Source organism: Rhineura floridana, chromosome 7, assembly GCF_030035675.1.
Source record: "Rhineura floridana isolate rRhiFlo1 chromosome 7, rRhiFlo1.hap2, whole genome shotgun sequence".
NCBI classification, from domain to species: Eukaryota; Metazoa; Chordata; class Lepidosauria; order Squamata; family Rhineuridae; genus Rhineura; species Rhineura floridana.
The window spans coordinates 135072730-135100153 of NC_084486.1; the positions used below are offsets into that span (position 1 = coordinate 135072730).

The 27424-nt window shown below is 43.7% G+C and overlaps 1 long non-coding RNA gene across 1 annotated transcript; it reads right to left on the minus strand.

Annotated features, from left to right (window-relative positions):
* Window positions 1-7965: 7965 nt before the first annotated feature.
* On the minus strand, window positions 7966-27407 carry LOC133388547 (uncharacterized). The gene is made up of 3 exons (XR_009763859.1): window positions 27176-27407; window positions 13413-13560; window positions 7966-8032 (listed from the first exon to the last, which is right to left on the minus strand). It is a non-coding gene; the product is annotated as an uncharacterized LOC133388547 (long non-coding RNA).
* Between the last annotated feature and the right edge of the window lie 17 nt (window positions 27408-27424).

Genomic DNA, 27424 nt, shown 5'->3' on the forward strand with positions numbered 1-27424 from the left:
ATGTGAAATGGGTGCTTAGCTTACAGAGAGAGCTGCACCTTTTCCATGTTTGAGCTGTTTGAAGACAGGTAGCTGGGATCATGGCAAGGAACGATAGAAGTGACCTGTTGTCACTATAGTTCCTCTTTCTGGTTATGTCCCACAGTACTTGTTACGGCCACAGTACTTGTATGCCGAAAGAAAATAAGCACCAGTTGTTTGTGTGAACCTGCCTATAAGCAGAACATAAATGAACTCTGCATGTTGGGAAAAAACATCAAGATGGTGGGAAAGAAATGTCAAGATTCCTCCTTAGATAAACAGAGAAGGTCTGAGAACTAAATGTATTTCTTTTGGTGCAACCGTTATGCAACACAGAAAATGATGGGTGTGATGGAAGTCCCTGCAATTGGAAGACAGATGGTACCGTGTAGGGAGCATGAATGAGAAGATGTGCAATAAAAACTGATGAGAAACCAAACTAGATGAGTAACAAAGGCTATAGTCAGCTTGAATGAAGGGGATGATAGCTGTAAATGAGACAAACAAGAAGAAACCTGGCAGAAGTGAAGCATCACAAAGAAGCAGCAGCAACAGCATTAAGCATGAGCCTCTTTTATACACTAACTGCTGCTAACTACTTGTCTGCAAGGGATGACATCTGTACTTTATTTTGTAACAATATGATCATTTCTGAGTTCATGCTGGAAAAGCAAGGCAAACTTCAGCAGCTCTATATATACAGTGGTAGTTCTAGTTTTTAATCCAATGCCGCCAGAAAGATTTTATCCCTCTAAAGAATTCTGGTAAAAATTAAATATGGAGACGTGATAGGAAATAATGCAATAGATATGAGTGGTCCCCAACATGGCGGCTCAGGGAATCACTTTACATTATGGTTCCATGTTAACAGAGATAAAGTATGAAGGGAACAGTGTGTAAGTTGTAGTAGTCAGAGTATCCAGGGTTCAAATCCCCACTTGGCCATGAAGCTCACTGGGTGACCTGGGGCCAGCCATCGTGCTTCAGCCTAACCTACCTCACAGGGATCTTGTGAGGATAAAATGGGGAGGGTACGCCACCTTGAGCACCTTGGAGGAACGCTGGGATATAAATGCAATAAAAAAACAAACAAATTCTCTCTCTGTGTGTAGGAGTTACTATCCTGAAAGAGAGACTGGGTCCATGCAGGGCTGGCCCAAGACATTTTGTTGCCTGAGGCAGAGCAGCAAGTACCTCTCCCCAAGCCAAGGTGAGTAATGCCCCACTCCAGTCAGGTATTTTGGCACCTAGGGTGGCCTCTTATGCATTGCCAAAAAAGGGGAAATATGTAATCAAAAAGAGGGCAACAATTTGCATAGTATTTGCATGTGCAAATTTATATGTATAGATGCAAAGTTAGAAATAAGTACTCTAACTGAAATAGAACTATAATACCTCTCACTATAGTGGGGAAGACTGTGACCAAGTGGCCTGTGTGCCAGCCCAGTCTGCTGGCCTGATGCTAAGATTCCCACTCCTGGGCACCAAAAATACAATAACACAAAAATACAACGATAATAAATTGGATATGCAACAATTTGCCGCTCCTTCATGGCATGTAAAATCAGTTGCCTAAAGCAATCACCTCACTCTGCTTAATGGTAGGACCAGCCCTGGGACCATGAATGGTAGGACAACTGCAGTAATTCTTTGGATTCTGTTAAAATCCTATTTATATAAGTGGTTGCAGTCCAGAAGTCCTGAATGTTTGGCCACAGAGTTTAACTAGAATTTCTCAAAAACTACTGAGCAGAGGTGTGCACTGACCACATGATTTGGTTGACATCCCTATATGGAATTTCAGAAAAGAGAATGATTTGGTCTGTCCAATTTGCCTCGGGTTCCAAATTCTGATTTGGGGAAAAAGTTTCACACCTCTCCCATTCACTATTATGGGGAAATTTTAAAAAGGCTATATATTCTTTTCATTTGGACAGAATGGGATGACATTTGACATCATAGTAGCCCCCTCAGAGTGGACAACACCTGCCAAATTACAGACAGGTAGGTTTAGGGAGTTTTGTGCTGTGCACCTTTTAACATTTTTCATTTAAAAAAGAAATGGTCAATACTTTTTTATTTTTTGGCAGAAGTGGATGCAATTTGCAGGAATTGTAGCTTCTTCTGAGGGGATGAATTTTGCCAGATTTTAAATCAGTAGTTGTAGTGGTTTCTTGCATGGACAGCCAATATCATTTAAAAAGGCACTCACTTAATTTCTCATATTTGGTTTATGGGTAATTTGAATGAAAATAGAGAGATACTCCTAAACAACAAACCTGCAAAATTACAGACATATAGGTCTAGGAATTTCTGTGCTAGGTGCCATTAAAGTTGGTTTAGGGGTGTGTGTGGACAGTTAAAAAGGATTTCCTTCCAACCTTGTGGTTTTCTGGGAAATGATTTTATTATGAAAATAGCATATATTGTAGCAGTTCCCCTAGAAAAGTAACCTGTAAAATCTCAGAAGAATGGGTGCAGGGGCTAGGGAGTTATGATGAATGATAAAAATACTGCTTCAGGCTTCTGTGCTGCTGAATTAGCACCAAAAGTCACAGAAAGTAAGTGCAAAGCTGATTGGACAGACGTGGATTTTTATTTATTTATTTATTTATTAGATTTATTAGTCGCCCATCTGGCTGGCTGTCCAGCCACTCTGGGTTACGTACAGATGAATGGACAGGTGGCACAGAGGCAGAAATACTTGAATGTCCACCATTTTCCAAGCAAGGATCACTTGCAGAATTAGCAAAGAGCAAATAACAAACAAGAACAAGGTGATACATGACTTCAGCATCCTTTCCCCCAAACCCTGTGACTGGAGAGCCTGGTAGAATCATTCCTTCTGATTAGAAGGTAGACCTGTTAATCAAAAAAGAGCTCCCCTTCTCCACTCTCTACACCCTGGGGCAAGCTTGGGAGAAATATTTCAATTTTTGCAGACAAACTGCAGAGGTGTCTTTTAAAAGCATCTACATTTCCAAGGTGCATTGGAGATCCACTTCTGTTCAGGGTGCTTCAGAAAGCCTACTTTGGTACAGGCAAACCCTGCTTCAGTTCATGTTTTGTTTCAGTCCAATGCGCACTCCTACTACTGAGAGCCAAATTAAGCATGAAGGAGAAGGTAAGTGATTAAGATCGCCAATGGTCTTTATAAAAATGAATGACAGCCACATGGGAAGCACTAGGGCTGTGGTGCTGAGGGATAGCCAGAGCTTGGAAGTAATTCATTACAGTACTGTTTTGAGGATCGAGTGGGTAATTCCTTTACATTTTGATTGTAATAGAACTAGGAGTAATTTTATTACTTTTGTGGAGTAATTGTAATGTTTCCAGCATTACTTTTGGGGAGGAAGCAGGGGAAGTCTTCTGCTCCTCTGATTTGTAGATGAAAATCATGTGCCTCAAACTGGGCTTCTGTGCAGCATTGCTCTTCCCTCATGCTCTGTGGGTGGTTAGGAGGCAACGAGGGAGGAGGTGGAGAGTGAGATGGGGTGGAGAAAACAATTGTTTAAAAAATGGGTGGTGGTGGTGAAGAATGGAGTGGAGGGAAAAAGGAGCTGGAGGCAAGAACATGGATAAATGAGGAGGCGGCAGCAGCAGAATGGAGATAAACTGTGGAGGTGGAACATAACAATGTGTGTGTGTGTGTGTGTGTGTGTGTGTGTGTGTGTGTGTGTGTGTGTGTGTGTGTGTGTGTGTGTGAATACTGTGTTTGCACTTGGCACACAAAGTGGCCTCCACCACCCTCTCTGGCTATTGTGCTGCATTTGCAGTATTTTAACTTTTTTGCATCTCAGGGGAAAATGTTTGCTTGGGTGAGTGTTGTGAGGCGTCCTTCTCTGGCTCTCCCTGTCAGGTTCCTACCTGCTCGTGGTTACTGCCTGTCACTAGGCACCACCAGGGACTCCACCAGTCCGGACCGCTCTCTCTTATGGTTTCTCTCCCCGCTCTAGCACAGATCTCAACAGATCCCCCTGCTAGGCAACCACCAGTAACGTCCCAATACTAGTATTCCCAGAGACTCTGAATACTGGTATTGTTATTCTCTTCACTGCTGCCACCATTTGTTACAGTTCCCCCTTCAGCCTTGGTCATTACCTTACCCTCCCTTCTGGTCTGTGAAACCCCAGCCAAGGATCAGGCCTTTGGTAAACCAAATTAAGTATTTATTACAGATAACAAAGCTAACAAGATTAACAAGATTTCTTCTTAAGGCACATAAGCATATGGTTTTACTCAATACTAATCCGAACTCCACCTCCCTCCTGGTAAACAACTCTCTAAACCCCACCAAGCAACCCACTCAGTTCTCTTCTCCCCCCCAGATTCCACTCTCACTCTTCCTTTTATACATTCAGCCATTTTAAACACTCAGCCAATCATCTCGCATTCTACTGCTCATTCACTCCCCCTGTTTCACTCCACTTACCATGTATCTTCTAAACAACCAACACTTACCATATATACATTAATATAGGAACATCACAATGGGTCCCTAGTTTATCCTCATAATAATCCTGTCAGGTAGACTACGGTCGGACTGACAGGACCAAGGTCACCCAGTGAAATTCCTGGCTGATCCTGGTCTCCAGAACGCTAACTACCACAACATCATTGGACAGCTTACTACTCTAGGACTGTCAGCTGGTCCTTATAAATTGGGCTTTATGCATTTATTGATAAGCATATACCATATATACATTAATACAGGAACATCACAAGTGTCCCTTAGTTGGTGGCAGGGCAGGGTCTGGGAGGTGGTTAAGTGAGAGAGATTATGCTTGCTGGCTGGGGGGGGATTGCGCTTGGTTTGACGTGCAAAGATCTGAGTAGTGGCCTCTGCCTCCCTCCCCACCTCCCTTGCCAGCGGAGAGACCACCATTGCTATCTTATGGATAAAAAGAATTTTTCTACTACCTCTGTATGTGTTTATTTTTAATGTTGATTTAGGCTACTTAGATGTGCAGCAGCCAAGGCCGCAACCTTGTAGTCGTTTTTTTAAAAAAGTAGCTGAAATCTAATTGTAGTTATTACTTTTGAGAAAAAGTAATCCGTTACTTTCAGAGCAATTGTGATTGTAATGGTAATTCCATTTTTAAGGCCATGTAATTGTAACTGTAATTTATTACTTTTTAAAAGTAATCTTCCAAGCTCTGCCTCCACCAAGACCCTCTCTGGCTACTGTGCCGCATTTGCAGTATTTTAACCTCTTTGTATCTTGGGAAAGTGTTTGCTTGGGTGCATATCCCTTAGTTGGTGGCAGGGCAGGGTCCAGGAGGTGGTTAAGTGAGAGAAATTATGCTTGCTGGCTGAGGGGGGGGTTGCACTTGGTTTGATGTGCAAAGATCTGAGTAGTGGCCTCTGCCTCCCTCCCCACCTCCTTTACCAGCAGAGAGACCACCATTGCTATCTTATGGATAAAAATAGTTATTCTACTACCTCTGTATGTGTGTGTTTATTTTTAATGTTGTTTTAGGCTACTTAGATGTGCAGCAGCCAAGGCCAGCACCTTGTAGGCATTTTTTTAAAGTAACTGAAATGTAACTGTAGTGATTACTTTTGAGAAAAAGCAATCAGTTACTTTCAGAGCAGTTGCAATTGTAACAGTAATTGCTACTTTTTTGTGCCATGTAACTGTAACTCATTACTTTTTAAAAGTAATCTTCCAAGCTCTGGCCCTTCCTCCCAGCAGGAGAAACATGATTTCCCACAAAGAATCCTGGGAAGTGTAGTTTGTGAGGAGTGCTGGGACCTGTCGCTCTGTGAGTGGTAAAATACAGTTCTCGGGATTCCTGGGGGGGGGGGAGCCATGTGCTTTATACGTATGGTGTCTACACATCCCTAGTTGTAATCAGGGAAAATAGCGGGGGGGGGCAGGTATTACTCCCACCTCTACCAGTGCCATGGCCCCAATTAGATTCAGGTTTGCCATGGCTGCTATTAATTAAAAAAAAAAAAGGAATATCAGGATCATAAATTTCCTGCACTATAGCAAGTTGTACCCTCAGAACTGAAGAGATTTTGGAAACTGCAGTAACTGAGCTAGTCAAAGTATTTAGATTCAGCTGGCTCACAGTTTGTAGTCTAAACAGGTCAAAAACAAAATAATACTAAGAAGACTCCTAATAATTTAGCATATAAAGAGAAATTGGTCCCAGATTTCTTTTTATACCAGACACCTATTATGTTTATGCTGTAAGTGTAAAACAACTTTTGGGCATTTATCAATAAAAAGACCCAGTAAATGCAAAGTGTCCTTTCCAGATCAGAGGGTCTGAGTATAGAAGAGAAATAAAAGAAATGTAAAATCATTAGGTTCAGTCAATTTTATGCCTTTACTTGGGGAATGGAATGTGTTCACATTTCATTCATGGCTTCTCATATCCTTTCTATTTTGCTTTAAGATTAATCATCCACACAATCAACTTCCTCATCTAAAAAACAGAAAGACACCTTCCATATAAGGGAAAGCTGGTTAATTTTATGTTTTGGTACTTTACCTGAGTGTCTAATGCAAAAAATATTTTTGTTTAAAAATCCTTTCGGGGATGTTGAAAGGTGTTTGACAGATTAAGCAAGAAGAGCTCCCTGCTAGTTTTAAATCTGATGCAACACGAATGACGGCCAAAATACAGAGGTTATATAGCAGGGTGAAAGGAGATTTCCTGTTATTTATGCAGTTATTCTTCAACCAAGAGTCATGACCTGACACCGGTGTGTGTGTGTGTGATATTATGATGCTATTGCAAAGTCCCTTAAAAAACATCTTTCTTCTTTGCCACTGATTTCAAGGAAGGATCAGGGTACATAGCAAAAAACCACCAAAACCTACAGGCAGTTTCTGATGAAGTAGTTCCATTAGCACAAGGATTTCAGTTTCAGCGATTAAACTTCCCCTCCCTCTCTCTGCATGCTCCACATCCTCCCCAAATCTGCTCTGGAGGGTTGGGGGGAAATCTCCTAAACAGATTTAAGGTGTGTGTGTGTGGGAGATGAGCGAAAGGAGAAATTCTGTTGCACAGCCAGAAGATCTTGTGTTAACACAGGTATGGGGAACCTTTGGTCCTCTGAATGTTGCTGAATTACAACTCCCATCATCCCTGGCCATTGGCCCTGCTTGCTGGGGCTGAAGGGAGCTGTAGTTCAGCAACATTCGGAGGGCCAAAGGTTCCCCACACCTGTGCTAACGCAACCACTTTGTTGGATACTGCCTCATGCCCTTAATATGTACAGTCACTTTCACACCATACATTTAAAGCAGATGGTTACCTGGGAACGGTAGTTTGTTAAGGGTGCTGGGAATCATAGCTCTGTGAGGACCTGAGGGGTAAACTACAGTTTCTTGGATTCTTTGGGGGAAGCCATGTGCTTTAAATGTGTGGTGTAGATGTGTGGATGAACTGTTGTGTGTGGGTCCTGATTCTCCAAACAGTGAGAACTCCAGGTTGCCAGTTCTATCTCCTTGGAATGAGGTCACTGAGGCTTGTGGTGTTTTGGGATATATGCTTTTATTTACAAATATATAGGTGAGCATAGAAAGTGGTGACAAAGCTGGACTCCAACAGATGTCCAGATGTTTATTGCTTCGCATTAGCTCTGTAGAGGGACATAGCCAGTGCCCCCATCAAATGCTCCTCATTTTCAGAGTCTAAAATGCAGGACACTTCCAGACTTTTTCTATTTTGGGGTCGGATTTAATCCCATTCAACTTGCACAGTCAACGCTGATTTGGAATTCTGGTGTAAGAAATCTGCTCCTCCACACATCATACTTTTTGCTTATGAGGAAAGTGACAGGAAAATGCACTGGAAAGTGTGGAATAACATTTGCTTGATGCAACATTTAGCTTCTCTGCGAATGCATGTTCAATAAATAGCCAATGCTATCTTTCAAACTTTGTGCAACAAGTTAAGATGAATGCTAAACAAACCCCAGGTTATCTGGAAGCAACTCAGTCTCTTTCTCCGACTCCAAAAGCTGCCATTCTGTATGTTGTATTATATTGTTCCTGAAGAATAAGGAAGCTGTTTAGACTTTCTCTCCCATACAGCAACCACTGGTTGTTCCCAGCTTTGGATGGGAATCAGGACTGATGTATATTTACAGGCAGCAGCAAGTGGTGGGAGATATTTCAGCTCTCTTCCCCACTCCCCATCCATTTCATTGTATGTCTGTATGATTGGTCATCTCAGAATAACAACTCCTTCATCATTTATTATCCATTTATTTGCTTAAATTTGTACTCCACCCTGCACCATAAGGTCTCATATTATTGCAAGGTGTGGTCTGCAATAAAACATATTAAATAGCATTCAAATATCACTGAAACGTACATAGCAAGTTGTCCACGCACTGGTAACTTCCAGGCTGGGTTACTGTAATGCGCTCTATGTGGGGCTGCCCTTGAGGTTGGTCCGGAAGCTGCAGTTGGTGAAAATGTGGTGGCGAGACTGCTCACTGGGGCAGGGTATCGCCAACATGTCACCCCGCTGCTGAAAGAATTGCACTGGCTGCACATTTGCTACCGGGCCACGTTCAAGGTTCTAGTTTTGGTGTACACAGCCCTATACAGCTCAGGACTAGGATACCTGAAATACTGTTTTACCCCTTATATACCCAGTTGATCACTGCGATCTGCAGGTGAGGGCCTCCTGCAGATACCATCTTATCAGGAGGTTCGTTCTGCACAATATAGGAAACAGACCTTTAGTGCGGCAGCACGTACTCTGTGGAATTCCCTCCCTTTGAATATTAGGCAGGCGCCATCTCTGCTATCTTTTTGGTGCCTTTTGAAGACTTTCCTCTTTCAACAAGCCTTATAGGATGAGACCTACCCAGTCTGCGTCTGTTTTAGAATTGCTTAATATGTCTTTTAATAATGTTTTTAACCCCCTTTTTAAGTTGTTTTTTTAAAAAAATGTTTTTAGCGCTATTTTAATGTATTTTAAGATCTGTTTTTATGATGTTTTAGTGTTTTTAGTGCTTTGTTTGCAGCCCTGGGCTCCTCCTGGGAGGAAGGGCGGGATACAAATTAAATAATAAATAAATAATAAAATGAATAAATAAATAGCACTCCCTTCCCTGGTACACACCAAGGTGAACTTTTAAGAACTTCTAAGGCAGGGGTGGGGAACGTTGGCACTCCAGGTGTTGCTGAACTACAACTCCCATCGGCCTCAGCAAACATGGCCAATGATCAGGGATGATGGGAGCTGTAGTACAGCAACTTCTGGAGGCCCAAAGTTTCCCTACTCCTGTTCTAAGGAGACCCTGTGTAATGTCACTTGGGGTGATCACATGGAAGTGGGCCTTCTCAGTGATACCACCCACCCTCTGGAATCCCTTCTTTGGGGGTAATTCATGAGGTGGAGACAGTAATGACCATTAAACTTGTCTTAAAAACTTAAATGCGTACCGTGCTTTTTTAGTACTGATATCTTAATAAAAGTGCTGTGGGTTTCAGCACAAAATGGCTGCCATAGGCAGTAAAAAAAGTGGTGCTGGTATTCCATACCAGTGGTGAGTACTGTCACAAAAAAGCCTTATGGTTACCCAAGATTTCCTGGACTCTGAGTTTTATTATATATTTTGCTTTGTACTTTTGTGATATACTGTTGCATTTTAGGAAATGTCATTGAATGTTGTTGTATTTTTATTGTTTTTAAAGGAAACTGCTAAAGGTTTTGTTTTTAATTGTATTAACTGGCATAATTTTTAATAAATAAATAAAAGCCATAATGAAAACACAATTACTGCATTGCCAAAGGGGGACAGGATAACCTGATCTAAAACAACTAATTTCCTCACAAATTTCTGGGTGAAGAGGTGTGAATGAGATGCACCTCCAAGGGGAGGGAGTTCCATAATCTGGGAGGAGGGGGTGAGGACCACAAAGGAGGCCTTCCCATTTGCCTTTCAGGCGGCCACACCACTACCAGCATCTTAATATTCAGATAGGTCTAAATGCAAGGACACTCCTTTGGATATTTGGGGCCCATCTAGTTAGGGCTTTATATGTTAACATAACTACCTTGAATTGGGTTTAGAAGCATATTGGCAAGCAGTGCGGGTCTTTTAGGGCAGGCATAATATGTGTCCAGCTAAGTATTACTTGTTAGTACCCCGGCTGCTAAATTCTTCATCAGTTGCAAGTTCTGAACAGTCTTCAAGGGCAGACCCATTTAAAGTGCATTACTATAGTTCAATCGGTGGTACACGTCCAGGGATCTTGCGGGATGAAAAAGTAATAGGGGGGATGATTTGGGTTGCAGTCTTATACTTATTTACTGGGAGTAAGTCCCAATGGTATCAGTGAGACTTCCTTCTGAGTAAATATGCATAGGCTTGTGCTGTGTTAGAGTGGAAAAACAGATGGCAGAGAAAGGGTTACACATCTTCTCCTCCTTGCTGTCCAAAATCACCCCTTCCCAAGCTGCCCCAGAAAAGACTGAGATGCTGCTAGTGGGTGGTTCTTCTGACCGGATGGTGGATGTTCAACCTGGTTGGTGTCGCACTCCCTCTGAAGGAGCAAATTCGTAGCTTGGGGGTTCTCCTAGAACCATCTCTGTCACTTGAGGCTCAGGTAGCCTCGGTGGCATGGAGTGCCTTCTACCAACTTCGGTTGTTGGCCCAACTACGTCCCTATCTGAACAGGGATAATCTGGCTTCAGTTGTCCACGGTCTGGTAACCTCCAAATTAGATTATTGCAATGCACTCTACGTGGGGCTGCCTTTGAAGACAGTTCAGAAACTGCAGCTTGTGCAAAATGCAGCGGCCAGATTGGTAACAGGGACCAGACGGTCCTAACATATAAAACCGATTCTGGCCCGCTTGCATTGGCTGCCTGTATGTTTCCGAGCTCAATTCAAGGTGCTGGTTTTGAGCTATAAAGCCTTACACGGCTTGGGACCACAATACCTGATGGAACGCCTCTCCCGATACAAACCCACCTGTACACTACATTCAAGATCAAAGGCCCTCCTCCGGGTGCCTACTCCAAGGGAAGCTCGGAGGGCGGCAACAAGGGAGAGGGCCTTCTCAGCGGTGGCCCCCAAATTATGCAATTATTTGTTTGACGAGGTGCGCCTGGCACCAACACTGTTATGTTTTTGGTGCCAGGTCAAGACTTTCCTCTTCTCCCAGGCATTTCAGCATGTGTTTTAAATTGTTTTTATATTGTTTTAAATTTTAAAATTGTGTTTTAAATTTTTTTAAAAATATGTGTTTTAAATTGTATGTTTGTTTTAATGTTTTTGATTGCTGTAAACCGCCCAGAGAGCTTCGGCTATGGAGCGGTATACAAGTGCAATAAATAAATAAATAAATAAATAAAAAGCAGCAATTGGCACTTCATTACACATGCAGTAATATGCAAAGTCTTGCTTGCCCAAATTTCAAACTCTGATTTGGTTTTATGTTCAAGGGAGTGAAAATATGCTGAAATATGTAAGAAGTGCCTTGGTGAAATCAGGGACTCTTTGACTCACTTCCTTTCATTCTGCAATAATTATGTTTACACAATGTATTTGGAGAAGTAAATATCTTCTTGTGGAGCATTTTCCCTGTAAAAAGAGCCCAGTTTTAACCATGTTTCCTCAGAAGTTAGATGCACTGAGTCCAAGGAGGCTTAATCACAAGTAAGTGCACACAGACTTGCAACCTTAATAGGAATCCAGTGGGACTCCTATTTCATAGAATCATAGAATAGTGGAGCTGGAAGGGGCCTACAAGGCCATAAAGTCCAACCCCCTGCTCAATGCAGGAATCCAAATCAAAGCATTTCCGACAGATGGCTGTCCAGCTGCCTCTTGAATGCCTCCAGGGTCGCCCACTACCTCTCTAGTTAATTGGTTCCATTGTCGTATAGCTCTAACAGTTAGGAGGTTTTGAAATCTGGCTTCCTGCAACTTGAGCCCATTATTCTGTGTCCTGCACTCAAGGATTTACTCCAAGTAAACATTCATAGGATTGGTTTAGTGATGATCACAGACAATAGTAGTTTTGTCCTCTCTGGTATTCAGAGATGGTTGAAATGCATAGCCTCCTGCCTCAAATATACAGTGATTGCAAATGAGGTGGTAAACAGGAATGTGTGAATCATCCTAGAATTTCTGGTATTTGTCCCAGAACCTTTTGATCTAGGGCTAATCATGTTTACTCTGCAGTTTTTGAAACTACCTTACAGGTCTAATTCTGTAAGATCATTAACAGAAAGTGGCTGGCAAGATGGAGGGCTAGAGCATTAGGGTCTCCTTCAGATGGGGATGAGAGGATATGGCCTGTCATGGAGGTCATTTGAGGGTTCTTTCTGGGCTTCCTTCCTAGCTCCAGTGATGTAGATCTCATATGTCCTGATTCTTCCATCTCAAAATCTGTGTTGGTAAATCTCAAGCCAGTGAAAAATAAAAAATATTTTCTACATGGTTGGAGAAAAAAGCTGGCATGGTATGCATTGTTTTATTTAGTTTTTAGGAAATTTTATTGAATGCTGTTGTATTTTTATTGTTTTTAACACTGGAGATTTATATTATATAAGTGGTATAACTAGTTTATAAATAAATGCATAAAACACAAAGTTTAGTACAGTGCAGAAGGGCTAATGTATGACGACCTGGCTAATGATTCCTATATTGGTCCAGCTCTAATGATGTAAAATTTCTGGAAATTTTCTGTTACTGAGTTTTGAACTTCTAGGAATAATGGAACTTTGGGGAAAATATTCAATACTTCCTTTTGTATCAAAAGTAAACTCACCTTACTCCTAACAACAGGAAATGCATCATTTATAATGTGCTGTCCTAACCATGTCTACTCAGAAGTAAATCCTTTTGGAACCCTAACCCCACATACCTAGGAGTAAGCTCCATTGAATTCAGTAGGACTTACCTCTGAATACACATGGTTAGGCTTATGCTGTTTGTGAGCATATAAAACTATTATTTGGCATACAGATAAAATTTACATAGTGATCCTATGTATGTTGCTCAGACTGAAGACCCACTCTGTTTTGTGGATGTCTTTCCGGCTTCAGTAGTGCCTTAGTTTTCAAGTAGGGGGTTCTGTGTCATTTGAGGAGGGGACAGGTGAGAAGACTGACCACTAGGAAGGGGCCAAGTCAAAAGGACAGCAGAAGCAGGATATAGTACTCGTTTCTACCATCTCCAAACTAGGGCTGTGTACACACTGTGTGTTAATGTGCATCCAGTGCAGGATGCAGGCACATTTTTGGGGTGCTGGACACAGAACATCATCCCCATGTTGTCCCTATCCCACACTATTCACTGATCTAAAGCACTTTTTGCTGAAACGGCTGCAATCCGTTTTGTGCCGAGAATGCACTTCTCCAGCACTTGCTGCCTGAATGTGTACAGTCACAGAGTGCGCTTACTTAAGTGACCTCCAACTGGGCCAGAGTTTCTGATGTCGCAGGGGAGTGCCATTCCTCTTCATTTCCATACCCATCCAGCATGGATCTTATCTTCTTATGTTCTTATACCTCAGGCAGCTGTTGCGGAGTCACATGATGGATTGCTTCTCTATAAAACCCCCCCAAAAATCCATCCACGCAGAACATCAGAAGTCAGAAGAAAATGTCATACTTTAGCCTTTGCCCTGAACTTCTAGCCTAGTTTTCTCTACGCAGGGACTTTATTTTGCATGGAGGAGCACTCCATTCCATTGTGTGAGCCTGCATTTGCAATCTGAAGTACAGTCCATATACTCCCGCCTGCTGCTGACGAGAACTGGGCTTAAATCCTACTGAGTCTGCAAGCCTGAACACAGTGACTTGGGGCTGAAATCTGTGGTACTTAATGTGAAGTGAACATGCATAGAATTGGGCAGAGTTCAATAGAGCTTACTTCCAAGTAACTCTTCATACGATTACTGTGTAGTTTGATCCCATGTATGCTTACTTAGACATAAGCTGTGCTGACTCTAATGGGAGAGGTGTCAAAATTAGAACAGTGGTTCCCAATCTTTGAGTATGCGGCCCCCTTTCTAAGCTCAAAACATTTCATGACCCGCTCCCATGCTAATTGTAATTTTAGACTCTGTTAATGGAAAAAATGGTGCGTGGCAAAATCACATCTCCAAATATCCCTTTCCATAAAAAGCTCCCTGCAAACAGGGAGGCATTGCTTTCTTTTCTAAATGCAAAGGTCCAATCAAATTGGTATCCTCCTCCACCCCCCACAATCTGTACAGTCCTGTCTCCCAACACTGGTGTTGGACTAAGATTCAGGTTCAAATCCCCATCCAACCAGGAAGCCCACTGGGTGACCTTGGACCAGACATAATCTCTCAGCCTAGCCTATCTCACAGGGTTGGTGAAAGGATAAAACAGAAAGGGGAGGAACCATGTGCACCACCTTGAGCAACTTGGAGGAAAGGTGGGATATAAATGCAATAATTAAATACATTTTAGCTGAAGTATGTGGACCCCAGCCTCAGCCAACCTGCTGACTATTTTTAAAATCATCATCATCATCATCAAGAAGCAGCAATGTAGTAGTGGTGGAGTTGCTAGATTGTGAAGACAAAAGGGCAGATAGACTAAGGACAGGGGTTAGTGCTTGTAGGCCTTGGAATGATCATAAGAACTGATGGCTTGGTTAGTGTGCACTTGGGGAGTGAGAATAGAGCAGAAGACAGATCAGTGCACACACAAACACACCTGCCCCTTCTGCAAGCATCTGCAGGCAGCCATGCATTTGGGCACGTGGGATGGGGGAAGCCCTCAACTCCTGCAGCATCTTGGAGAGAGAGATTGGGAGGGGCGGAGTGTAGGTGGAAGAAAGGGGGGATGCTGGCACACACACTTAGCCTCAGAGATGGGGGACGAGCAAGTCCTGAGTTTCCTCACTGCTCCTTAGCTCTGTCTGGGCTGAAGGTGAGATCTGGGTGGCCTTGCAAATGTTAGGATTGGATTTGAAGCCCAGTTGCCTGTAGAACTATAACTCACTTGCTTTACCTGAACCAGCTTGGGTATCATGGGAAACAGAACCAAAGTGGCCTTTAGATGACTTTTGATATAAAATGTCGGTTTATTTCCTGGTGACCTGACCCTTACCTACATTCCAGTGGCTCGAATAATAAAGCCGGTTTAAGCTGGAAACTTCACTATTATGTATTTCCTGTATCACATCTATGCCTATAACCTTGCTTATTGTTACAAATGTGCCTTGCATAGAAATGTTAAAAGTTGTTCCGCTGCCCCACAAACCTTGACTTGTAAAACCCTTTGATATGCAAGCAAAGTAATTTCATGTCTGTCTCCAACTTATGGGGCGCCCGGTTGCAGCTGGGCCTCCCCTCAATAGTTGCCTTTGTCTGTTGCTGCATAGTGCTTATCTCAAGGACATGCGAAGTATGCAGACATAGAGTCTGAAAGGTAGTCTCAATGTTTCCACTTTGTCCTTCCCCTGCACCCCTTTACCTCCTTACATATGCCTTGAGGCTGTAATATCTAGCAATTGCTTTTGTATTTATGACGTGAGCCCGATATTGTAAACTTCGGGGTGAGACTATATAAACCCTAAGACACCAATAAACGAGGTTCCCATGCTGACCTGTCTTGACTTGTGAGTATTGGGTCCCCTTTGCAAAGGAATTGTCTTGTGTTACTTGATCTCTGATAGTGGGTTCATTTGCACTCAGCTCCGCACTTTTCTCGGGTGTAAGCGAGTTGGGGTTGACAGGGCGACTCGCGTGTTGGGTTTGGACCTAACAAATTGGGGGCTCGTCCGGGATCCCTTGTGCGGACCCCCTTTTTGGCATTACACCCCTTAATTTGATAACAGGCGCCATGAGAGAATTTTCTCGGTTGTCAATAAAAGCGGGTTGCTTTGACATTACGGGGATAAAGCACAGTTGAGGAAAACCTCTATCAGACGTCATGGGAAATAAAGGGAGTGTGCCGGTAAAGGACAGCCCTTTAGGAATAATGTGCATGTTGTGGGAAGAGGAAGAATTGCCAGTGCGCAAAAGAGGCCTGAAAAAGAGAAAGATGATAGAGCTCTGTGAGGAGGAGTGGCCGCGGATGACTGCAGTGTCGGTGCCGGGTGAACGGTGGCCGAGGGGTGGGTCCTTTGAAACCGCTCCGCTATTGGGAATACGGAGATGGATTGGGGATACCCACCGGGACCAATTGGAATTCTGGCTCCTATGGAAAATAGGATCTCAAAAATGGGATAGCCTCACTTTGATGGCAGTGAGAACTTTGTCCATTGAGGAACCCCCTCCTCATTATTTTAATGACGATACGTCAAGTAAAAGAACGGTCTTGAATCGTTCTATAATACCCTCCGCTCCGGATCCGCTCCCAGCTCCCGGGAACAGAGATCCCAATCCGGAGGTTGGGACCCTTTCATATGTGTCAGATGATGAGACAGATGAAAAGGGGAAAGAGAAGGGGGCCTCAGGGGGTATGGACACGCGCCAGCGAAAAAAGGAGAAGGAAAGAGGCAGAAGCGTTAGAGTTGCCTTTGATTGTACATGATCAGACGTATGTGGATGGCCGTGGTGCTGTTCAGCGGACAGAGGTGGTTGAGTTAAAGAGTTGGTTGGAATAGGATTTGAAGGAATGGAGTAGGATGGCTGGGACTTTCGGGGAACAGCCAAGAAGGATAAGAGAACTGTTGGGCAGGTTGTTTGAGAGCCACAATCCGACGTACTCGGATGTGGAACATTTGTTGAGAAGGGTACTGACAGGTGAGGAACATAGCAGGTTGTGGACACTGGAGACCGCATGGGCTGCGGAGGCGGCAGTGAATAGAGCTTGGTCGGACCGAGCACAAACGGCTGCGGCTTGGGTAGCGGGAGACTGGACACAGCCTCGCTGCGCCCAGCTGCAGACTGATAGGGATAGGATTCTGACACATTTGGAACGGATGTCACAGAAACCCCCCAACCAAGCTAAATTTATGGCGATAAAACAAGAAGCCAGCGAACCTCCCAGGAAATTCTGGTCACGCTTGTTAGAGGGAGCACGTAGCTATACCAATTTGAACCCAGAAAACGTGCTGGATCATCCGACCCTCATTGCCAATTTTGTTCATCAAGAGCAGCCAGCGGTGAGGGATTATTTTTTAAATTTCACACCCGGATGGGGGGGGAGGCTGTGACTGTGATCTTGGAAGTGGCGGATTTTGTGTGGGATAAAGACAAGGAGAAAAGCAGAAAGAAGGAGAAGAAGGAGGATTTTGAAATGCTGGCTCTTGCGATAAGAGGCCAGCCACCAAATAGAGGATATTGAGGCAGGGGAAGAGGGTTCCCGAGGGGGCCGAGAGCCGGAGAGCAGAGAGGAAGAGGACAGATGAGGCAGTCGTGGCAGGGAGACAGGGCTTGTTTTCAGTGTGGAGATTACTCTCATTTCAAGAAGGACTGTCCATGGAGGACAGGGAACACACAATATACACCTAATAACCCTTCTTACCCAGACTTTATTATTTATTTTTATTTATTATTTCAATTTATATACCGCCCTTAGCAGAATAGCTCTCAGTACTTTACAGGTACGAATGCAGAGTTTCTGCTCCCACCTCCACCTGCCGTTCAACAGACACCGGCTTCATGGGACCAGTACGGCGGTCGCCAAGTGAACCAGCAATGACTAAACATGGATAGGGAGGGGCTGGGAACAGGGCTAATGAATCTTATGTCTTTAGCAGGTTTTTTTCTCTCCCTTTCTCTCCCAACCCAAGAACCCAGACTGTCCCTAAGTGTGCAGGGGCAGGAGGTAACTTTCCTGGTGGATACTGGAGCCACATACTCCTTGATAAATGTTGCTTGTAATAATTGGTTAAGTAAAGAAGTAAAAATGACAATGGGGGTAGATGGAAACCCCACACCTATGTGTATAACGTCACCATTGCAAGTAAAGTACAATGATAAAGTGTTTAACCATGTTTTTCTTTATTCTGCCTCATGCCCTATTTCTCTTATGGGCCGTGACATGTTATGTAAACTGGAGGCTACCTTAACCTGCACCCCTAATGGGGTGGGTTTACTGATGAGTGTATTGGGGGTTCCAGTGGGAACTGCAGTTAAACACAAACATTTAGGACATAGCTTACCAGAAGATCTTGCTGATTTACCGCCTGACCTATGGGGCACAGAAGATACGGATGTGGGATTGCTGCGATCGGTAAGCCCTGTAAGAATCCAGGTAAAGCCATTCCTTCCCCCACCTAATGCTGCGCAGTATCCTTTATCACTGGAAGCAAGAGAAGGCATACGCCCCATAATTGAAGGCTTTATTGCAAAAGGAGTCATCCGGCCGCAGCGAACCCCCTGCAACACGCCTATTCTACCTATAAAGAAACCCCCAAAGAAACCTGGAGATCCAGTCCAGTGGAGATTTTGCCAGGACTTGAGGGCGGTGAACAGGTATGTGATCCCTTTACACACTGTTGTTCCAGACCCAGTGACAATCATCAGCCAGATTCCATGGGACGCGAAGTGGTTTACCGTCATTGATCTAAAAAATGCTTTTTTCAGCATTCCTCTCCACCCAGATTCGCAGCATTTGTTCGGGTTCGAATGGGATCAGCGCTCTTTCGTTTGGACCCGAATTCCTCAGGGATACTGCGACAGTCCCGGGGTGTTTAGCCAGTGCCTGCGGGACGACCTTGAGGGGTTCACCCCAAAAGGGGGTTCAGTTCTTGTTTTGTACGTTGATGATATTTTGATCGCGAATGGACACCAGGGGGCGCTGCGAGAAGACGGTAAGGCTTTTCTGTTATACTTGCATTCAAGGGGTCATAAGATCGACCCGAAGAAAATCCAGTGGCTATCAGAAAAAGTTAAATATTTAGGGTTTATCCTAACGCCAGAGGGGCGACAAATGGATCCCGGGCGTGTCTCGACTATACAGAATTGCCCGCTTCCAAAGACAATTAAGAGGTTTTCTGGGGCTGATTGGGTTTTGCAGACCGTGGCTGCCATCCTGTGGAGAATTGAGCAAACCGCTACATGCGCTTACCGCAAATAAAGCTCCTGATCTGATACAATGGAGCCGGGACAATGAAAAGGCGTTTGAATTATTAAAACAAAGCGTAGCTACTTCTATGTCTTTGAAACCACCGAATTACGGTAAACCCTTTCATTTGTTTGTGCATGAAAGATCGGGGGTAGCTAGCGGAGTTTTGACACAACTGTATGGTCCCAGTCACTTCCCAGTGGCATTTTATTAACAACAAATTGACAATGTAGCTCGCGGGACTCCCACATGCACACGCACGCTACAGCGGCGGCTTTACTCCTGACTAAAGTAAAAGAATTGACCCTTGGTCATTCCACTACTGTCTGGACTTCACACGCACTTTCAGCTTTATTGCGAAAAGGAACCACGCAAGTTTTTTCAGCACAAAGACAGCAACAATTGGAAGCAGAGCTGCTGGAGGATCCTAATGTGCGGTTTGAACGTTGCGGGCCGTTAAACCCAGCTACCCTTCTGCCTGAGCTGCCTCCGCCTTTTCCGGATCATGACTGCGTACAAGTTCTGCAATCTACTTTACAGATCAGACCTGATCTGTCTGATGAACCGCTACCAGACTCAGATATCGTTCTCTTCACTGACGGCAGCTCCTACTACCAGGATGGGGTAAGATACACGGGTTTTGCTATAACAACGCAGTGGGAAGTAATAGAGGCAGCAGCACTCCCGGGACGGTGGGGAGCACAAGCAGCAGAAATCTACGCTCTGGCTAGAGCATGCCAGTTATCGGCAGGTAAAAAGGTGACCATCTTCACAGATAGCAGGTATGCTTTCGGAGTTATACATTGTCACATTCATTTGTGGAAATACAGGGGGTTTACAACTGCCGGGGGCAAACCCATCCAACATCTGGAACTTGTGCAAAAGTTGTTACAAACTATTCTTGAACCTTCACAGCTAGCAGTGGTGCACTGCAAAGCACACACCAAGGAGCAAGACCCTGTAACCCTAGGAAATGCCCTGGCAGATCAAACTGCACGTCAGGCGGCATTATTTCCTATAAGCATGCCGACTCTGGCACTGGTCACCACTGCTTTTGTCCCACCTGTATCTCTTTCAGTACCCCCACAGGAATTAAAGCGATGGACTGAGCTAGGAGCAATCCTGAAGCAGCAATTATGGACCATGCCTGACGGTCGAGCATGCCTTCCCAGATCCTTGTACCAAACAGCAGCAAAATGGTTCCATGACCATGGGGGTCATTATGGCACACACGCATTAGTGGACTCGATCATGCGTTTCTGGTATGCCCCCGGAATTCAACCAGTATGTGGTGCAATAGTGAAAGCATGTCACATTTGCCAAGCAAACGGCCCCACCTTACCGAACAGGGCCCCGCAAGGGGGTAGACCCGTACCGGCCGCACCATTCTTACACATTCAAATTGACTTTGTTGATCTCCCAAAAGCTGAAGGAAAGAAACACCTCTTGGTCATGGTATGTCCCTTAACAGCATGGATAGAGGCATTCCCAACCACAAATGCCACCGCTACAACAGTGGCTAGATTACTGCTAAAAGAGATAATACCACAGTTCGGGGTTCCAGAGGTTATAGATTCAGATCGAGGAACACACTTCACAGGACAGATTCTGGCAAAAGTCGAAGAAGGTCTGGGAATCAAACATCTGTTTCACACTGTTTATCATCCACAATCATCCGGAGCGACGGAGAGACAGAACCGGGAGATTAAGACTGCATTGGCTAAGTATACTCAGGAAACAGGTTTAAGGTGGCCTCAGGTACTCCCTCTCGTTCTTTTCCATTTGCGTACCCGTCCTACCCGAGCCTTAGGGCTCTCACCGTATGAATTAATGTATGGCAGGCCTCCAACAAAAGGGGGGAGCTTGCCAAATGTGGATGTTTCACTATTGGGGGGGGATCACATAACTGTATCCCAGTATCTTTCTCTGCAGAATAGAATTCGCGAGTTGTGGAAAACTGCTGGATTTACCAAGACGGTGCCCCTTGAGGACCAAGTGCATCCATACCGCCCAGGGGACTTTGTTTGGGCAAAGAAATTCGTGAGGGGCGATTCTCTGCAGCCACGATACACGGGACCACATCAAGTCCTCTTATCTACACAAGCGGCCATCTTCCGGACTTCCGGGAAGGGTGACTTAGCCTGTGCCTGCTTTTGAGACGGGCTCCTGCCTCAAAAGAAGCTTATTCAGATATATCAGTCAGTTTTTTCTTTTTTTTTTGACTGATTAAACTTCTCCCGGGTAGGGAGAAACGAAGAGATTAACCTCAAAGCCTATTTTTGTTGGGACGACCAGATCTCATTAATTTATGGGACGAGGTCCAGCCGACGAAGGTGGGACGGATTTTCAACAGCAAGCTCTATCTGTTAAAGCGAACGTTCATCTTATCTTCTAAGAGAGAACGCACTAACAGGCAAGCACCCTTCTTTCTATATTTTTCTTTTATTTGACTTAAATTGTTGCTGTTTAAAAGAGATTTGCCAGATTGATCAGTTTTTGACATCTCACTGGGGAGCCATAACTTCTCTCTGCTACGCACTAATTAATAGCTTATCTCTGTTTTTGTTGCAAAAAGCTGTCCTGGATTTGCATTCTAAAGATATACACAGAAGAGGGATTTCTATTCCAGATTTTTATTTTGAAAAATATTATACTGTTTTGAGACTACTCTCTTTTTGGTCTATTTTATTTTGACGAATCTGTTTCTTGACGATTGCCATTAATTGTTTCGATCCTGGGAACTGCATTTTGTTTACTTAACTATTGGAGAGATAAGGCTGTCTGCACTGTTTATACTGTGATGTCACCAAGTTTGGAGTATTAACCCAATTGTTGCTGAAATAAGAAGTGGTTTTCCTATATTTTTCTTTTAAAATGGCAATTAAGAAAGTGGCTGAAAATCTGGAAATAACTATGTTTCAGAAAATAATGGATGAGATTGAGATAACGAAAATTGAATTGAGTAAAATGAAGCAGGAGATTAAAGATATAAGGGTCCCTGTGAGAGAGGTGACCCTGGAAGGGGTCCCTGTGAGAGAGGAGACCCCGGAGATTGGAACAGGGGTTCCTGTGAGAGAGGAGACCCTGGAGACTGGAATAGGGGTCCCTGTGAGAGAGGAGATCCCGGAGATTGGAACCAACGTGGAACAGGAACAAGATTTGGAGTCTATGGACTTTAGAAATAAAATCTATTGTTTGGAACTCAATGTTATCTCTGAAGAAATGAATGAAGATTCTAGAGATAAAGTTATCAATGGCATGGATAATCTTCTGGACTGGAATGATGTGATGGAGCCCAATATAGAGAAAATCTATGGAATTAACTGCAGCCATGTGACAATGGAAAAACTTTTAAGAGATGACCCAGTGCATTTTGAAAAAAAGAACAGAGATATGATTTTACAGCAGTATTTCAGCAACCTATTCAGAATGGATGGCAAGAAAATATTTGGGATAGAGGTAATTCCCATCAGACTCTTACTATATGACTATGGCTTTGACAGCAAGATTATTATGGAATACTGATAATGGAAGATTGGATATTGAAATTACTGGACTTAACAAGACTACTGAAGATGGAAGATGGAAAATGGAACTAATAGAGATAATAGAACAATGGCTACTGAAATTATTGAACCTAACAGATTCTGATGTGATGGATTAATTGAAATGTTTATTTTGACTATGGTTATGACAATAAGATTATCATAATTAGTAATGAGATGGATTAATCGATATGCTTATCTGGAAAAAAAAATTGATAGATATATTTCTTAAAGAATTGAAACCTCTCTTTGACTTTTTGTGGAAAGAATAAAGTAATGTTTATGAGATTTGATGATTAAGTAAGATAACTACTGGAGGAAAGTGATTTTATAATATGACTTAAGAGACAGGATTGTTATATATTATAGACTTATAACTGATTTGATCTTTGACAAATGGGAAGTCAATATTTTACTCTTTATTTTTTATTTTTGTTTTTTTTTTTCTTTTTTTCTTTTTGTTTAACTATTTTTGATTTTGTTTTTTGTCTTTGAATGTTTTATGATTTTGTCTTGTATGTTTTATGAAAATTTGAATAAAAATTATTGAAAAAAAAAAAAAAAAAAAAAAACAAGCGGCCATCTTCCTGGAAGGGCGAAAGTCGTGGATACATCATTCCCACGTAAAGCCTGCTGTAGTGGCAGCATCTCCACCTCCCCGGGTCCCCAAAATACGCTTGCAGAGGAACGAAGAAACCGGCCAGTGGCAAGCGGCTCAACTTCCCTTTCAGGACGCAGATATTGAGTAAACAATAGTATCACGCCAACGCTGAAATGGCCCGACAAGAATGGAGGATGCTTGTCTGTTTGTGGGTCGGAGGCGTCTTGATCCACCATGCCTGGCCCCTTTGTTGCCCCCCAAATGTGAAAATATGCAGTGACAATGACTATTATTACCTAAAAGATTTCGGACGAACAATACCCAAAACACAGGACTGCCCGGACCCCTTTCTGTACGATGTGGACCAAATAAAGGAAGGAATGGTGAAGGCTGAAATTGCGGGACGTTTATGTTACAAAACGGCCGTTATATTACAACATAACTACACAGGCAGCTGGATAGTTCATTGCACCCGCATAGAAATTGAATGGCCCATCAGACTCGCACTTCGGTGCAGACAATATCACCCTATGCCTAACTATGGTTGTCCCTCTAATTTGGATGTTAATACTATAAGATCGGAGTATAATATGCTTACTTTTCAGATCCAGACAACAGAAAAAGAGAAGTTTTGTGTAGGTATTGGTATACCATCCTGTTATGCATGGCTGAATGATAAGCTGAGGGCACGGAAACCCTCACAAAATCAGGTAACACATGCCACACGTGAAATAAAAACAATAGGTGGATTCAGGCAAAGAAACACAAAAATAGGCGATGGGTGGGATGGAAACACGTTTGTTGCCTTGATGGAAGAGACAGCCCCTAAGAAAGGCACTTGTTATGTCTGTGCTCATACACCCCCACATGGTCAGGCTGGAGTCCCCTTGACCGGGGCCCCTCTGCCATTAAAGGAGTATCTTTCTTTTGCTTCACATTCCAGCTCACAGGAATTGGAAGGGGGGCTGGTCTTAAGCGGGCCCATCGCCAGGTCAGTCTGTGTAGGCAGTGGAAGCCAGCCGACGGGAGGAATGATGTGTGATGGCTTAATTTTCTCTACAAGCCCGGGTAATTGGACATTTTTAAATGGGACACACAGAGCAGCGGGCTTAACATGGTTATCCATCCGGCAGCATTTGTTGCGGCTGACTTTTGCAGATCATCACTTAGTGCCTTTCCTCACGGACTTAGTGGATCACCAAACCCCAGCTGGACTCTGGTGGCTTTGTGGGCACTCAGCGGTAAGGAAACTACCAACATCGGGTTCATGGACCTGTACTTTAGGGAGGGTGGTACCAGGGCTCTGGGTTTCCCCCACCCTACCAACCCTGCACCGCCGTAACAAGAGAGGCACAAGGGAGGCAGTGTTGAGAGGCTTTTTCCCAATGTATGGGGCAGCCAAAACATATCAGGAACTCGTAGAACTTTCTCAAGCCTTTGAACGTTTTATGAATGATTCGGCTATTTCCTTTTCGGACCTCACAAATGAGCAGGGACAAATTAGAACTGTAGTCTTGCAAAACCGGTTAGCCTTGGATTTTTTATTAAGCTCTCACGGGGGGGTCTGTTCGTTAATAGGGAGCGAATGTTGTACCCACATTACGGACAGCAAAGCTGATGTCATTAAACACATTAATGATATCGGGAAAATCTATCACGAGGTAGAGCGCATTGGAAACTTCTCCCTGTTCTCTGGGTTTTCTGATTGGTTTTCGGCATGGCCAGATTGGCATAAAATTGTATTTTACGTTGTCCTGGTGATTGCCATATTGATCTCTGTCTGCTGTTGTTTGCAATGTATTCCAAATCTGATGCAATTGGCCTCAGCCTGTCTGAACAGACTTATACTGTCATTTTCCCGAAAGCCGCAGCCAACCTACATGGAAATGGCTTTAAGACCACTCTGGCAACCCAAGCAAGGTAATACAGCTGCCTGAGAGACTAGTTATTCTCTCAGGGCTGAAAGGGGGGACTGTTAGGATTGGATTTGAAGCCCAGTTGCCTGTAGAACTATAACTCACTTGCTTTACCTGAACCAGCTTGGGTATCATGGGAAACAGAACCAAAGTGGCCTTTAGATGACTTTTGATATAAAATGTCGGTTTATTTCCTGGTGACCTGACCCTTACCTACATTCCAGTGGCTCGAATAATAAAGCCGGTTTAAGCTGGAAACTTCACTATTATGTATTTCTTGTATCACATCTATGCCTATAACCTTGCTTATTGTTACAAATGTGCCTTGCATAGAAATGTTAAAAGTTGTTCTGCTGCCCCACAAACCTTGACTTGTAAAACCCTTTGATATGCAAGCAAAGTAATTTCATGTCTGTCTCCAACTTATGGGGCGCCCGGTTGCAGCTGGGCCTCCCCTCAATAGTTGCCTTTGTCTGTTGCTGCATAGTGCTTATCTCAAGGACATGCGAAGTATGCAGACATAGAGTCTGAAAGATAGTCTCAATGTTTCCACTTTGTCCTTCCCCTGCACCCCTTTACCTCCTTACATATGCCTTGAGGCTGTAATATCTAGCAATTGCTTTTGTATTTATGACGTGAGCCCGATATTGTAAACTTCGGGGTGAGACTATATAAACCCTAAGACACCAATAAACGAGGTTCCCATGCTGACCTGTCTTGACTTGTGAGTATTGGGTCCCCTTTGCAAAGGAATTGTCTTGTGTTACTTGATCTCTGATAGTGGGTTCATTTGCACTCAGCTCCGCACTTTTCTCGGGTGTAAGCGAGTTGGGGATTCACAGGGCGACTCGCGTGTTGGGTTTGGACCTAACACAAATAAGAATAATTTTAAAAGGAGGTGGCAGAAAAGCAGGAGCCAAGAAATGCAGACAGGCAAGCTGCCAGGAAGGAAGGGGGAAAGCAGCCTTTCCTTGTAGTCTTGCTTCTTTTTGCTTCACGAAAAGCCCTTTCCTCTCGTTCTGAGTATGGGCAGCAGTGGCGGCAGCAGCAGCAGCACAAGGAGATGGGAGTAAGCAATAGTAATCCCCTCTTCTTCCTTGAAGCTCCGCCCTCAGCCTCCTTTGACATCTGTCACATTTTAAAGGCAGATGCCTGCCCTTGGCATGCCTAAAGGACGCTCTGGTGCTTCAGCAAAAGTCCTCCCCTCTCGTTTGGAGTAAGGAGGAGGTATCATCTGCAGCAGCAGTGGGGAGCAGACAGCATCCAGGAAGTGAAGACTTTAAAAAAAAATCAATTTCTTTATTGTTTGTGGCCCCCTCTGGATTACTTCGTGGCCCCCATGGGTGCCACGGCCCCTAGGTTGGGAACCACTGAATTAGAATGTTGGTCTAGGACTGGGGAGATCAGGGTTCAAATCCCCACTCAGCCATGAAGCTCAGTGCTTGACCTTGGGCCAATTACTATTTTTCAGCCTAATTTTCAGGATAATTGGGGGGACGGAACAAGTACACTCTGCACGCTTGAGATCCTTGGGGGAAATATTGCATATAAATATAAGTAAATGATTTCCTAGCATGTTTACATTGGGAAGAAGTCTTGCTAAATTCAATGGGCTTTATTTTTGAGTAAAGGTTTGGTTCTGTAGTGCAATGAGACTTGCTTTCAAGGCATTGTGCTAACAATTGCGACCAATCCTATTTGTGTTTACTAGGGAGACAGTCTTGCTGGACTGAATGGTACCTACTTCTTGCAATTGTGTTTACTTGGAAGTAAGCCCTACTGAATTCAGTGGGCCTTAAAATTGTGAGTAACCACAATAAGGGGATCAAGCTTTGAAATCCCTTGATGCTTTGCTATTCTGATGCCTCATCATTTCACCACAATTTTCCAGAAACTATTTTGTGAAGGAGTAATTAATTTATAGCATAAGCTTTTTTATATGCAATAACACAGACACTACAAAATAAATAAAAGACAGAAAAAATAAACACACTTCGGTGGGTCTTCAAAGCCTAATTTCTGAGATATATCACAAGTTGAAATTTGTTGGCCACTGATTTTTTCCTTTCCCCAAAGAAACCTGGGAATCACAGGGAAGAATCGACTCACTGTTCTGTCGGTTCCAAGTGCGTCTCCACCTCTCTCTTGTGAAAACTGGGGCACACCACAGTACTCAAATTCCACCCTTTTCCCTGTAAAACGTAGTGGGAGCAGCTTGACTCCGTTTTTAAAAATTCGCTTCTAAGAGATTTCTCAACTGATCCTTCCCCCGCCGGGTGCGGCTAATGGAAACGCTTTGATCTGGCCACTAGTGTGTTTACAGCCACAGTTAGGAATATAGGAAGCTGCCTAATACTA